This window comes from Spermophilus citellus (genome assembly GCF_964194105.1).
Source record: "Spermophilus citellus genome assembly, chromosome: 5".
Classification (NCBI taxonomy): Eukaryota; Metazoa; Chordata; class Mammalia; order Rodentia; family Sciuridae; genus Spermophilus; species Spermophilus citellus.
Genome location: NC_138186.1, coordinates 1407008 through 1422691, shown reverse-complemented (window position 1 = coordinate 1422691; position 15684 = coordinate 1407008). Strand labels below are relative to the sequence as shown.

Below are 15684 nucleotides of genomic sequence, written 5' to 3'. Positions count from 1 at the left end.
AGTACCTTATTTTACATTGCTAGGTCCGAGACGGCTCGCCTCCCTGGTTCCCGCCTCTAGCCGCCCAGCAGGGCAGCGAGGATTACTCTGGGCTAGCAGGAGAGAGAGAGCGAACACGCCGGGGAGTAGCCTTTTATTTGGGGGACAAGAGATTCAGGGGAGAATTCCATCCAATGAAGGTTGAGGGGGGGCTGCACTCCAAGGTCTGCAGAAGGCACCACTGAGAGATTAAGCCAGCTTCTCCCTCCTCAGCTCTGGGCTCCGAGCCTCACATCACCATGGAAGTTCAGGAGAGTGGCGAGGTCCGGCTGGAGTGCACCTCCGTGGGGTGGTACCCAGAGCCCCAGGTGCAGTGGAGATCTGCCAAGGGAGAGGAGTTCCTGGCCACGTCAGAGTCCAGGAGTCCTGACGAGGAAGGCCTGTTCACTGTGGCCACCTCAGTGACCGTCAGGGACAGCTCCATGGACAGTGTGTCCTGCTGCATCCGGAACCTCCTTCTTGGCCAGGAGAAGGAAGTAGGGATTTCCATTCCAGGTGAGTAGAACCAGTGCTGACTCCTGTGTGGACACAGCCTCAGGGCTCCCTGACCTGGCACCTGCCAGGTGCAATTTTATGGCAGATATGTCCACTTTCCCACCCTGGGTTGTTCAAAGTCTGCTGCCCAAATATGTGAGGACTTAAGGTATAAATTATATAGATCTGAAGAGATTCCAGCTTTTTACACATAGAAATAGAGTTGGCCCACTATCCGCGGTCTCTGCATCTATGAATTCAATAGATAAGGATAGAAAATGTACAGGAAAATACCTCTGTGTGAACACATACAAACTTTTTCTGTTTTCATCATACAATATAGTAAAACATGCTATTTACACAGCATTTACATTCTATTTGGTGTTGTAAGTAATCTAGAGATAACAAAGCATACAGGAGGGTGTGCGTGATCATGTACAAATATTATGCACTTTTCTATCAGGGACTTGAGCTGAGCACCTGTGGACCTTAGACTCCACAAGGGATCCTGGAACCAGTCCCTCAAGGACACTGAGGGAGGACATCTTAATCATTATTAAGCCTTGCAAATGGATGTTGTTCAGTTTTGATGCATAGACCTTTCTTTGGGTAGTCAGAAATCTCACATTATTTTCTGGTTTTCCGAATGATCCTTGACCCTCACTCTGTTGGGCTTCTGTCAGGTTCCCAGGGTCCTCAGGGAGGGCAGCCTCATTTACCCCTTAGATGCCATCTCCCGCATAGGCCACGGCTTCTCTTATCTAGGTCACCAGTTATTCAGTATCTCTCTCTCCGTTTCCCCATTGGTCTTATTTATTTATTTAGGTACTGAGGATTTGACCAGAAGCACTTTACCACTGAGCTACACCCCCTATCCCTTTTAATTTTTTATTTTGAGACAGAATCTTGAAGTTGCTAAGGCTGGCCTTAATTTTTTTTTTTTTTTTTAAGAGAGAGAGAATTTATTTTTTAGTTTTTTGGCAGACACAACATCTTTTGTTTGTATGTGGTGTTGAGGATCAAACCCGGGCTGCACGCATGCCAGGCAAGCGCGCTACCACTTGAGCCACATCCCCAGCCCTGGCCTTAAATTTGTGACCCTCCTGCCTTGGGCTCCCAAGTCACTGGGATTACAGGTGTGTGCCACCACATCTGAGTCCCTTTGGTTTTTAGTTTGTCTTATTCCTTGATTTCTCCTCCATCCTAGGAATTGGTATTCATCTTCAAAAAGGCTTTATTTATTTTGTGTGTGCATGTGTATGCGCACATGCATATGCACTCCTGGGGAATCCCACCCAGGGCCTCACACAACTGCAAGACACGTGTTCTTCCACCCAGCACACCCCAGCCCAAGAGTGTTTTTTGTATGCTACTTATGCCTTGGCTTGGGGTTCCTAGAGAGCTCCAGGGTGGATTGCTGGTCAAGCCAAGCCATAAGTAGAGAGTTGCGACTTTCAGCCCCACCTCCCACCTCCTGGGAGAGGAAAGGAGCTGAAAGGTAAGTTGAGCAGAAGACAAACCTAAAGTTATATAAAGTAGATCCTTGAATAATCTTCATGTAAGGGTAGAGAACAATCAATTATAAAAGCTACAGGAAAATGTGTTCAGGAAAGTGGAATGTTTTAGATGGTATATCTGGAGACATTTCCAGAAGGAGAGGATACTTATCAGGGTCAGAATCACCAAGATTAGTAGTCATCAAGAAAGATGAGAGACAAGGTGCCATTGAACTGAATTAGGAAGGTTATGGAAGAGACAATCCAGGGCAGTTTCAGAGGAAGGGTGGGGAGTCAGCGAGCGCTTGTCATTCATCGGTACTAGGGGTGTCTGTCAGTGGTAGGGGCATTTGATCCCTAGCATGCCAAAAACAAAAGCCAGCACTCTTCCACTCCCAGGATCCCAAGGTTTTATGTCAGGAAACAGACACGGGGCCCGAGGGGGCATTTCACAGTCTCACCCTCTGGCCCCCTTTATCTTGGAGAGCCGTCCTGAAGATGTAAATGACTCCTATATGAAGGTGGGTCTTAAAACTGTCCCTGGTTCAGTCTCTGCTGAGGCCCAGTACCATGTCCAGCTTCCTGTTGGCCATCTCACCCCATATCTTCCAGCCTAGCTTGTTTGGTTTGGTTTGGTTTTGGATTGAACTCAGGGTGCTTGTACCCCTGAGCTATGTCTCCATCTATTTTTATTTTGAGATAGGGTTTCGCTAAGTTGCTGAGGCTGTCCTGAAATTTGCCGTCCTCCTGTCTCAGATTCCCTAGCGATTGGGATGACAGGTGTGTGCCAACACCTACTTTTAACTAGTTTTGTTCCACATCTAATTCAGATATACTCCTCCCCTCCTCCCCTTTTTTTAAACTTATATAAAACTATATGAAAGGAATAGCATTACTCTTAGGTATACAGCTTGATGAGTTTTTACATATCACATCTGGTTTTCACTAACTAGAGTTGAACTTTGGCCATTCTCTCATGGTTGGAAAGCATGCCTAATAGTACCTATGTTTTGTTTTGTCTTGTTTTGGTCCTGGGGATTGCACTCAGGGGCACTGGACCACTGAGCCACATTCCCAGCCCTATTTTGTATTTTATTTTGAGACAGGGTTTCTCTGAGTTGCTTAGCACCTCACCATTGCTGAGGCTGGTTTGGAACTTGTGATCATCCTGCTGGGATTACAGGCATGTGCTACCCGGCTCTTATGTATGTTTGTTTGTTTGTTTTTTAGTTGTAGATGGCACAATTCTTTTATTTTGTTTATTTATTTATTTTTATTGTGGTGCTGAGGATTGAACCCGGGGCCTCACATGTGCCAGACAAGACTCTACCACTGAGCCACCACCCCAGCCCCTATGTATTTTTTTTAAATAAATGTTTTATTGTGAGATCACTTTAGATTTACATTTAGATGTAAGAAATAAGACAGACATTTCGTGTGCTCTTCACTTAGTTTTTTCCAATAATAACATCTTGTGTTTTTGTTTTTGTTTTTGTTTTTAAAGAGAGAGTGAGAGAGGGGAGAGAGAGAGAGAGAGAGAATTTTTAATATTTATTTTTTTTAGTTCTCCGCGGACACAACATCTTTGTTGGTATGTGGTGCTGAGGATCGAACCCGGGCCGCACGCATGCGAGGCGAGCGCACTACCGCTTGAGCCACATCCCCAGCCCCCAATAATAACATCTTGTAAAGCTACATACAGTTATCACAACCAGGATACAGCCATAGGGTGGGTGTTGACAACACTCCAGGGACCACAGTGATCCCTGGGTTGTCCTTTGAGAGCCACACCCACCTCCCTCCCCCAGCACTCCCTTGTGGTCCCCAGCAGCCACTGACCTCCATTTTCATAACTTGGTCGATTACAAGTGCTGTCTAAGTGGAATCGCTGTGTGTCACCTTTTGAGATTGGCTCTTGCCCTGAGTCTGGTTCCCTGGAGGCCTGGCCAGGTTGCTCCCTGGGTAGTTTGTACCTGTCCATTGCTGGTTTCAGTGTGCCACCATTTGTTCATCGATCTGTCTGTCAAAGCATACCTTGGTTGTTTCTTGCTTTTGGCTACTACTACATACAGCTATAAACATTTGTGTCCAAGGTTTTGAACCCAAGTCTTAATTTCTTTGGGATAAATGCCAAGGTGTGTAATTGCTGGGTCGTTAATTAGTTGGTGTTTAGTGTTTTTTAAATAAGAAATGACTGTCATTTCTAGTGTTTTGCCTTTTTGTCAGCAATGTGTCCGTGATCTGTCTCTGCATCTTCACTGACATTTGGAGTTTCCTGTTGTTGTTGTTGTTGTTGTTATTTGTTTGTTTGTTTTTAATATTCCTTAGTTGTTGAGAGACCTTTATGCTGCAGTCTGGCTAGGCACAAATCACGAGCCACTCAAGAGGAACAAACTTTATTTCTGAACTCCACCAGCACACTCCACACTCCACACACGCTCCCTGGGAACTCTCCAGGAACACCACACACCCCAACCGGAACTCCCTCCCCCGGGCTAGAGCGCACTAACTCTGGGAACCCCATGAGAACTCAACTCAGCAAGAGCCATCCTACTACCCAACAGCAAAGGTCTAATATACAATTGAATCAATCCAGCATCATCTTAATGGCTCGCCTCTCAACCATTACTTCTGGCAAAATGCCAGGGGCCATTCCGACTCGGCTGTGGCTCTCACCACCTTTATTTATATACAGTGCCGAGAACCCAACCCATTGCCTCACACATGCCAGGCAAGTGCCTGCGCTACTCTTGAGCCCCAGTCCCACCCCTCCATGTTTTTTAGGTTAGTCATTCTGATACATGTGTAGTGAAAGCTTGTTGTGCTTTTTAATTTTCATTTTCCTGACTAATGATGCTGAACATCTTTATGTACTTATTTGCCTTATGAATTATCATTTTAGTAATATTTGTTCACATGTTTTCTAATTGGATTGTTCCCTCGCTTGGTTTTTCTGTTAAATTCTGTTATATATTCAACGTGAGCAATTTATCAGATGTGGCTTGCAAATATTTTTTCTAGTCTGTACTTTGCCTTTTCCTTCTTTTACTTATGTATTTATTCCATCCCTAGTTTTTGAGGAACCTCTAAACTGCTTTGCAGAGTGGTTGCACTAGTCTGCAGTCCCTCCAAGGGTGTGCAGGAGGACCTTCTTCTGCACTGCCGTGCCAGCACGTATTGTGGTTGTGCTCTCAATCATTGCTGTTCCGACTGGAGTGAGGTGAAATCTTAGTGTGACTTTGATTTGATTTCCCTGATGGCTAGAAGTGTTGAATACTTTTGCATGTATTTGTTGGCCATTTGTGTTTCTTCTTTTGAAAGAAGATTTTCTCTTTAGTTCTTTTGCCCATTTGTGCATTGGAAAATTTGGGAGGGGTTTTGGTGTTAAGTTTTTGAGATCTTTATATAGTCTGGATACTAATCCCCTGTGGGAGGAGTAGCTAGCAAAGATTTTTCCCCATCTGTAGACTCTCTCTTCATGCTCTTAATGGTTTCCTTAGCTGCGCAGAAGCTTTTTGGTTCAATGGCATCTCACTTATTGATGCTTGGTTTGATTTCTTGTGCTTTTGGGGTCTTTTCTTTCTTCTTGACAAGATATTTCAAAGAATGTAAGTTTTTAGTTTTGAAGTCCAATGTGTATGTATCAATTCATCTTTATATGGATTGTACATCTGGTGTCAAGCATGTGGATATTCAAGTGCTTGTGTACTTTTGTTATAGGTGGTTCTTTCCACCACCAAATTGCTTTTGCATATTTTTCAAAATCAGTTGGGTATAGTTTTGGGGATGCATTCCAAGTTTTTTTCTCTTCCATTGGTCGTGTGTCTGTCCCTCCATGGTTCTGATCACTGTAGCTTTGTGTTAAGGCTTGAGATCAGGTAGCCTGATTACTCCTGCTTTATTCTTATTTTTCAAAACTGTTTAGCTATGATAGTACTTTTACCCTTCCATATAATCTTAAAATAATCTACAAATTTTTTTTTTTAGGGGATTGGGGGTACCAGGGATTGAACCCAGGGGCACTTAACCACTGAGCAACATCCTCAGCCCTTTTTTTTATTTTGAGATAGGATCTTGCTGAGTTGCTGAGGCTGGCTTTGAACTTTCAATCCTCCTGCCTCATCCTCCTGAGTCACTGGGATTAGGAGCATGGGCCACTGTGCCTGGTTTCTACAAAACTCAATATTTATTTATTTATGTATCTTTAGTTTTAGGTGGATACATTAGTTTGTTTTTATGTGGTGCTGAGGATTGAACCAGTGCCTCATGCATGCTAGGCGAGCGCTCTACCACTGAGCCACCACCCGAGCCCCTGTGTACAAAACTTTGGATGACACTTTGTTCAGAATTGAACTAAGTCTGTATATCAACTTAAGGAGGACTGACACCTTTACCAGGTGGATCTTCCAACCCATGAATGGGCTGTTGAGTCAGCTATTTATTGAGCTCTTCTTTGATTTTTCATCAGCATTATATAGTTTTATGCTTACAAATCCTAGATGTGTTTGGCCAGCTTGACATTTGAGCTTTTCATTATTTTTTGAACAATTATAAATGAACAAAAATAAATATGATTTTAATGTCAGTGTCCACATGTTTATTGCAAGTATATAGAAATCAAATTAATTTTTAAATGTTTATTTTGTATTCTGTAACCTTATTGAATTAATTTATTAATTATAGGATGTTTCTTGTCAGTTCCTTGGGAATGTCCATGTAGCTAATTATGTCATCTACAACTAGGGACAGATTGGTGTGTTGTTTTATGTTGCTGGGGATCAAACCCCGGCCTCACCCATGTTGGGCAAGTGCTGCTTCACTGAACTGCACCCCCAGCCCCTGAGACAGTTTTAGTTCTTCCTCTCTCCACTCTGTTGACCTTTATGTCCACAGGTGATTGGTAACACCTGACCCTTTATCATTACACAGTGAATTTCTCTAGAGACTTATTAATTTTATATGTTTTTTTCCATTCTTTTATTTTTAAATTACCTATATCGTGAGATTTAAAGTTTCTTTATAGTGTATAATTATTTTTTAATGTGCTCTACCAATTTCTGTATTAATTAATGTATTTAGACTGTTTACATTTAATGTGATCATTATGTTAGGGTTAAGCCTGCCGTTTCGTATTTTCCTTCTATACATGTTCTCTAGTTTTCATGTTGTCTTTTACATGGGTTACATGAACATTTTTTAGAATTCCATTTTGATTTATCTTTGGTGTTTTGGGGTATATCTCTTTTTTGTTTAGAGAATTTCTTGTAGGTATTCTTTTAGGGTAGTTCTCCTGTATTTTGCCAAGTTTGAGAAGTTTTCATCGTCATTTCTTGTAGTATTTCTCCAGGTCTCCTGTTTCTTTTCCTGTGACATTCCTTGGATATGCAAGTGTTCAGCACTCAGTTCAGCTGGGAGAGGTCCCAGGGCCCTGCTCTGTCCCCTCAGTGTCTTCTCTCTCTTGCTGGGTGATTTCTGTTGCTCTCTGTTCCAGGCCACCTGTCTTTAGTTCCATTCTATTGTTGCCTCTATTGATTATTTAGCTTAAGTTAATGTGTTTTTCAGGTGTAACATTTCCATTCGACTCTTCTTTACCTCTTCAGTTTCTCTGTGGAGATTTTCTGTATCTTTGTTGACATATTCAGATTTTTCACTTGTTTCAAACATATTTATGTTTGCTCTTTAATCATCTTTTTGACGGAGGCTTAAAATATTTGCTGGACCTCTAGTATCTTAATATTGGCATTTACCTCTTGTTTTTCCTTCCACATGAAATCTTATTAGTTCCTAGTGTGGTGAATGATTTTCAGTTAAAAGGTAGAGATCGTGTTACAAGGCTCTGGATCATACTTCAGCATCCTCCTCTTTAGAGTGCAGCAGAGATAGGAGACCCAACTCCCCACCCCCAGGCTCCAGGAGGCCTCCTGGCTGAGCAGGGCTGAGGACAGCACTGACTCTCCATGAGCCTCCTCCGTCCGGCCCACCCTAGTGGGGAGGGAGAGGGCCGGTGCCCGTGGAAGCCTGGACTCCCTGCATGGTCTCCACTGCCTCCTGGGTTGGGGTCCTCGCCAGTCCATTGCGATGAAACCCAGGCTCCCTACTCTGCATTCTCTGATGTAACAAGCTAAGGGTGGAAGTCCGGTCCTCTCTGAGCCTTTTCTTCCTGTGTGTGGGTGGACATGGCTCTCGTTCTGTGCTGTTTGGCTGGAGGAGAGGACTCGGTCTACCAAACAGGCAGCTCTTTTGATGGCTTCCTGGCTAAAAGACAGCTTTGTTCGGACTTTCTTTGTTCTTGTTGGTATTTCCAGGTTTCCAACATCTTTAGCTCAGATTTTTGGTTAATGGGACAAAAAGAAAGCCCAGGAAACTCGTCACTGTGCCGCCCTTGGGTCCTGATGTTCCCAGCCAGTCCCTCTTCAGAGTGTTCTTGTGTGTGTGTGTGTGTGTGTGTGTGTGTGTGTAATGTCTAGGATTCTCAGTGCGCCTAACAGGAGCAAAAGGAAAAGTGTATCTCACAGGGGAGAATGTTCCTCTGAATTCACAGCACTTCATTACGCTTTTGCTCACCAGATTATGTGGCTTCTTCCCACATCAAGCAATTTTTCATTCCTCTGAAGATACCAGAGTTTAGGTCTGACCGTTTACCTGGAGTGAGCATGAGGTCCACAAGTAAAGGGCTCTATTCCATGAGATGCCCCACTTGCAGTGACAGTCGCAGTTCCCCCTTGTCACCTGTGCTTCTCCCTGACCCACCTTATTCAGGAATTTCCACAATCCTCTCCTTGGGCTCAGTAATTGCTAAAGTGACTCAAACAAACAAAAAAATCAGTTTGGGACTGGGGTTGTGGCTCAGCTCTAGAGCACTTGCCCAGCACGTGCGAGGCCCTGGGTTCCATCCTCAGCACCACATAAAAATAAATAAATAAAATAAAGGTATTGTGCCCAACTACAACTAAAAATAAATATTAAAAAGAAAGTTTATGGGGCTGGGGATGTGGCTCAAGTGGTAGCGCGCTCGCCTGGCATGCGTGTGGCCCGGGTTCGATCCTCAGCACCACATACCAACAAAGATGTTGTGTCCGCCGAGAACTAAAAAATAAATATTAAAAATTCTCTCTCTCTCCTCTCTCACTCTCTCTTTAAAAAAAAAAAAAAAAAAAAAAAAAGTTTATTTATTACATTGCTGGTTTGTTTAAAAAGGATACAAATAAAAAAGATACAAATCAGGAACAACTAAATGGAAGAGAAACAGAGGGCAAACTATGAAGGAAGGGGTGCAGAGCGTCAGCACCCTCTCAGATGCCACACCCACAGGCCTTCTAGTGTCTGCCTCTGGCCTCCAGGGGTCTTACGGAGTCTTGGCCTTAGTGACCACTCCACCTTTAGTCCCTCTCCCTTCACAGGAGGAGGGCTGAAGGTTCCAACCCTCTAAGCAAGAGGTTGGCTCCCCTGGCTCCAGCCCCCACACTGAGCTCTGCAGGAGCGCCCCCCCCTCCCCACCAAACAGGTCCTTGGCATGCAAAGGACTGTCCACCTCTGAAATCCTAAGGGACTTATGGAAGCCAGATTATGTTACATGCATCTACTCCACTTTCCTGGAAACCATCATTCTATTTTAAATTTGCATTTCCATAAAAACAAATGTTCCACACCTTTCAGATATTTTTTGAACATTTTATTTCTGTTAAATGCCTATTTGAATTTTTGACAATTTTTTTAATTGAATTGTGTTTTTTTGTTTAGTTGTTTTTTTCTTCATTTAATGATTTGTGATTTTTCATTTAGTCTGGGCACATTCCTTATTATGTACTAGTAGTTTTCTCTCAGCAACTTCCCTTTTCAGTCCCTTTTGATGAATACAAGGTCATAATTTTAATGAATTCCAATTTTCCTATATAAACTATTTTCAGCAAATAAAAGTTTGACCTTTTTTTTCTCTTCAATCTTTTTTTGTTGTTGTTGTTTATTTATACAAAAGCTGAGATGTTTCATACAAGGTTAAATGTGAATAATGATAGTTAAAATCTTTACCTCTTCCTTCCTTCAAAGGGGAATTGTTTAAAATTTCACCATTAAAATAACAATAACTATAGAATTATTATGAATACTCATCAAAATAAGGAAGGTCCTGGCCGTGCATGGTGGTGCACACCTATAATCATAGCTACTGGCAAGGCTGAAGCAGGAGAATCACAACTTCAAGGCCAGCTGCAGCAACTCAGCAAGCCCTTTTTCAGAATTTAAAAATGAAAAAGAGTGCTAGGGTGTAGCTCAGAGGTAGACTGTCCCTGTTTTCAGTCCCCAGTACCAAAGTCAAAGAATGAATGTTTTCCTTCTACTCCTGTTTTGATGAATATGTCACATTTGTCACTTGGGACTTTATTTCAAAGAAGAGAAGGAGGGTCTAAGTTAGCTAATGTAACCAGAAGCAGTATTTACCGTGGCGTTTCCAAGTTCCTTCTTTCAACTCAGTTTTCTGGCTGCAGATTTGACAGCCCTTGCTTCCCCCTAATGTCGTTAATGCCTCTGTTCCATTTCATGATGCTCTCCACATAATATTCCACCTTGCACCTCAGAACAGGGCTGGACGCATCTGGCCTTTAACCAGTAGCAACTTAAGTTTTCACTTAATATTCCCTGTCATCAAAATTTCTCTTTCACACATAGATTCTTTTGGGGTGGGGAAGTACTGGGGATTGAACCCAAGAGCACCTAGCCCTTTTGACTTTTTATATTGAGACAAGGTCTCACTAATTTTCTTAGGGCCCTGCTAAGATGCTGAGGCTGGCTTTGAACTTGGAATCCTCCTGCCTCAGCCTCTAGAGTCACTGGTATTACAGGTGTGCATCACTGCACCCAGCTCACATATAACTTCTTAAAAAAAAAAAATCAAAAGAAGGGATAGGGATATAGCTCAGTTAGTATTCTGAGTGCTTGCCTTGCTTGTACAAGGCCCTGGATTTGATCCCCAGCACCAAATTTTTCTTTTCTTTTTTTTAAACATACACAAAACCTCATTCCAAGATCTGACATGCCCAGGTATGACCATCTAGTTCTGTTGATTGCCAGTCAAGTGACTCAGAGGACCTGAAGTTACTTTAATAAGCCTCATTTTCTAGGGCATAAAATATAAAATAAAAATTTGATATCACAAAACTGTATCGAGGGTTAGGTAGGATGATTTGTGGGAGAATGTCTAACTCAGTGTTGGCAAATCACTAATCTTCCCTGATATTCTGATTGTTCTCCTGGACAAACCAGTTATGATGGTTAGGGTAGGGAGCTACAAAAAGACACAGCAACTCAGTAACATAGAACGAATTTTACACAAATAACAGATGATATCATGTCCTGCGAATGTATTTGCAGAGCACTCTCCCAGTCCTCAGAGGAAATGGGTGAAAAGTCACCTGTGTGGGTGTGAGGGTGTGGGTGCCAGGAAAGCCGGAGCTGTTGTAGTGGACATTTACTGCCTTGTTCTGGGGCTCCACAGCACCGGTCACACAGTGTGAGTTGAAGCAAGAAACCACCAAATGTCACGGTGACCCCACGACTCAGAGTTCTCCTGGGCCTGACAGGTAGAGATGTAGCCCAAAAGATCGGGCCCTGTCAGCCGAAGATCCTTGGCTGTGTTTCCATAACCCCTGCATGAACATTTTGGCCCCTGTTTTAGTCCAACACAAAAAGTTTTCCCCGGCCTGCTCCGGTCCTTGTCTGAGGGAAGCTCTCTCTGGCCCTCTGTCCAGGAAACAGTGTCTCTGTAGCTCTCAGGAACGGAGGAGAGTGTTTTCAACAGCACCAGTTCCAAAACATCATCCCCGTAAAAGACAGAACCAACTTGCAGTTGAGATCACCAAGCAGTGTGGGCACTGGGGTGTTGTGGGGGACCCCGGAAGGCAGGCGTCTTTCCCTAGTTAAGGTCATCTCTTGAGAGCCTTTCTGGGGCTTGCACAGGTGCTCTGTCCCTCCACGCCCACCTGGACTCGGGCACTAACTCAGTGAGAATCCCTCTAGGATCACACGGGTCCTAACCTGAATGACTTCTCTTTTCCTGCTTTCTCCCCCCTGGAGTGGAACCATTTCTGAAAGTGCTGAGGTCGGAGCACAGCCACTGTCCCCAACCAAGGCAGGTTTGGTGGGCGTGGGGACTGCACTCGGGAGCGGGGCTGAGGGCCCTCTCAGCAAACCTGTTATGGGGTTGTTTCAGCTCCCTCCTGGCCATTTTGGAAAACCTTCCTGTGTCCTGCAGTGCTCCTGGGACTTGTCATCGCTGCAACAGTTTTTGCTTGGAAACTATAAGAAAGAAGGAGAAAGAGAAATGACAAAACTGGCCCCATCGGTAAGTCACAGAACATCAGATTATTATGGACATTTGTCAAATGAGGAATCTGTTTCCGACAGGTGGTTGGATAGGATGTCTTGTAAGAAGAATTGTTGTCCCTGGAACCTGTCATTTCAGAATTTTCAAAGCTGAAAGCATAAACACACAAACCAGGAGTTTGAAGAGGAAGGAGGGTTTTCATCAGAGCTGGAACCCAGCTCCTTAATTAAATCATGAGAACAAGCAATGTCCTCACAGGGCCACAGACCAGGAGGTGTGAGGCGGGGGTGTGTTAACTGCCCTCCTGAACCCAGCTGGGCTGCGCCCTTGGCCTACAGTGGGTGCTGGGCTGGCTGTGTTGCCTTTGCTCGCCCTCTAGATGGAGCTGTGGTCTTAATAGCTGAAGGCGGATCCCGAACCACCAAGAACTTGGGTTACTTCTGCAAGAACAAAAAACACTTCCTGCTCTTGACTGAGGATCCCAGATGGACCAGGCCTCCACACTGTGTCCCCCACACCCATTTTCCTCCTTACCTCTCAGGCCTCAGGAAGCATTTGAGGTACTTCTTATCTTACAGAGAAACTCATAAAAATTTGACTCTTTTTTTTTTCCTTTCCTTGTTATAAAATACAGAAAATATTCTCCCTCTAACCTGGCACTGACTCACACTTCTGCTTTTTCAGAATGGGAACTGACTCGTTCACATGCAGGTAGGTGCACTCTGGGCTTTGAGATATAACCTCCCAGGAACTCAAAGACCTAGAATAGGAGAGGCTGATACACTTATGGTCACAAGCACCGGAAATTTTAAGTTGTGGGGAAATCCTGATATTTCCTTGGGACACAGAGGGCTTTTGGGCCCAGAGACAAGTCCCCTGTGAAGGGCCACGTTAGGCACAGTGTGCCCTGGACGGTCAGTTCCTGCATCACAGCAGCCAGGTAGCTCCCACTGAGACCACCAAGTTAGCCCACTGCTGTTTCTTTGGAGAAGGGAGGACAGGTCCTGTGACTGACTGCCACTGATGGTCACACTCTCTGTTTCCAGTTGATGTGACCTGGATCCAGACACAGCCCACCCTTACCTTTTTCTGTATGAGGACACAAAATCTGTTCCACTGGAGGATTCACGCCAGAAGCCTGAAAATCCAGAGAGATTTTTTTTTTATTGGTTATTCAAAACATTACAAAACTCTTGACATATCATTTTTCATACATTCGATTCAAGTGGGTTATGAACTCCCATTTTTACCCCAAATACAGATTGCAGAATCCCATCATCCAGAGAGATTTGACTAGTGGCCATGTGTGCTGGGCTGAGAGGCCTTCACCGAGGGGCAGCATTACTGGGAGGTGGAGGTGGGGGACAGGACCGACTGGCTGGTTGGGGTGTGTAGGGACAGTGTGAAGAAGAAGGGGTTCATCCTCATGTCTTCCAAGGCTGGCTTCTGGGTCCTGGAATTATCTGGAAAGGGGTACTGGGCGCTCACTCCACTCTGGATCCTTCTCCAGTTGGCAAGAACCCCTCGCAGGGTTGGGATTTCCCTGAACTATGAGTCAGGAACTGTCTCCTTTACAATGTGAACGACAGGTCCCACACCTACACCTTCTCCAAGCCCTCTTTCCCTGGCCCCGATCGTCCTTTATTCTGCCTGTGGTCTTGTGATAAGAAGCCCCTGACTATGTATCCAGTGGTCAGGCCTCAGGAAGTCACCATCATTGCTGATGTTTAGGCCCTTTATGGAGATTCTGTTGTATGGGAGCTGCCCTGAATGACCACGCCTTCCAGTCCTGAAGCACGAGGCTCTAACCAATCACTTCGTGGTGACTTGGACATTGTCCCAGCTGGGGTAGCAAGGCAGGTCTCTTGTGCAGGCATCACCCCCTGGGGTTGAGCTAATCTTACCCCTAGCCTCATTTGAATGGCTTTTTCCCAATAAAAGGGTTCAGTGCATGCTCCTGTCTCTCTCTCTCCATGGACCCCTAAGGTCACAGGATCTAAAGGGAAAGGTACTTCTCTGTCTCTGTGTGGTTATTTTGTGCAGCCCAGCTTACCTGGAGTGACCCTGAGTGTTTAGTCATGGTGGGATAGAGATCATCTTTCCAGACAAGTGACCGCACAGTCCAGACCCAGGCCCTTCGCAGCCACCTCTGATCAACCTGTGGTCATGGCTCTCCAACCCCTCTCCCCCAGATCTGTCCCCTTTCCTGAGGCTGAGCAGTACTGTCACCACACCTCAGTTACTTCTCTTGGGCAGGGATCAGGTCTAAGACGGTTGAGATGCAGCTGGGCTGGCAGATTACAGTCTGTTAGGTCAGGTGGGTTTCAGGTAGAGAGTCTGAGGGCACACGGACTATTGAGACGCCAGAGTGCGGCTGGAAACGTCCTGGTGTCCAGAATCGGGGTGGTGTGAAGGGACATGCTCTGCCTTGTGTGTATGGAAAAGAAAATGGGAGGAGTGGAAGTTAAGGGAGGCAGATATGATCAGAGCACATTCTATTCATGTACAAAAATGCCACAGTGAAAGTGTTTTGTATAATTAAAGTGTATTAAAAATGATTCAGTCTTAGAAAAGAAGAGGAGCAGAAAGATTGTGGGAAGAGAAGACCCCAAGCTGTAGCCACTGAGGTCTGCAGAGGGAAGAGAGAGGTCAGGTGGAGCTAGGCCAGTGTCAGGATCAGGCTTTGGGATTCTCAGGGTTTTGTCTCCGAATTTGACAGGGAAACAGAATCCAGCCCTTCTTCTGGGGCATGGTAGCAAGTGAGGGGTGGGGAGGACCTCTGATGTGGCAGTGCAGGGAGACTGAGCAGCCCTCAGAAGTGACCTGCATGGTGAATCTGGCCCAGATGCTCCTTCCCCCTCCTCCCTGGCCTGCCTCCAGGCCTGACCTTATTGCTGTTATGCTCGAATTTGGGACCCCCAAAGACCACCAGAGACCCAAGATCGATGTAAGCAGCAAAGAGGTGTTTATTGCGAGCTAGCTCGGTCCTCCGCGCACACACACCAACAGGTGACACTGAGAGGCCCCGAGCCCAGGGTTTGCAGCAGTTTTATACACTCTTTGGAGAAGGCAGGGACCCCCACATACATCATAGCATCTCTTAGCAAATCATCACACACCAGGGGAAAATCAAATAACAACTCTAAAACATGATTAGCACATTCACTGGCGGGAACAAGTTGGGTAGGGGTGATTGGTCAGTACAAAAGAGGTATTCCTTTGAACTGATTGGTTTAAGCCAAGAGGGCTGTACGTGCTGAACTGCATGGTTTCCCAACATGTTATCAACCACCATAAACTGGGAGGGTCATCTGGCATCCCAGGTATTTCCCTGTCTCATGCTGATTGGTGGCTGAT

General features: G+C 44.9%; 1 protein-coding gene across 3 annotated transcripts in view; it reads left to right on the top strand.

Annotated features, from left to right (window-relative positions):
* Positions 1-394: 394 nt before the first annotated feature.
* BTN1A1 (butyrophilin subfamily 1 member A1) overlaps positions 395-15684 on the top strand; it is a 32869-nt gene continuing 17579 nt past the window's right edge. The window contains exons 1-2 of one of the 3 annotated variants that reach the window (XM_081293667.1): positions 398-534; positions 11376-12345. The gene's annotated coding sequence lies outside the window, so the exon portion shown is untranslated. Of the gene's footprint in view, positions 535-11375; positions 12346-13011; positions 13039-15684 lie in introns of all 3 variants that reach the window. The other 2 variants (XM_081293669.1, XM_081293668.1) reach the window with 2 other exon arrangements.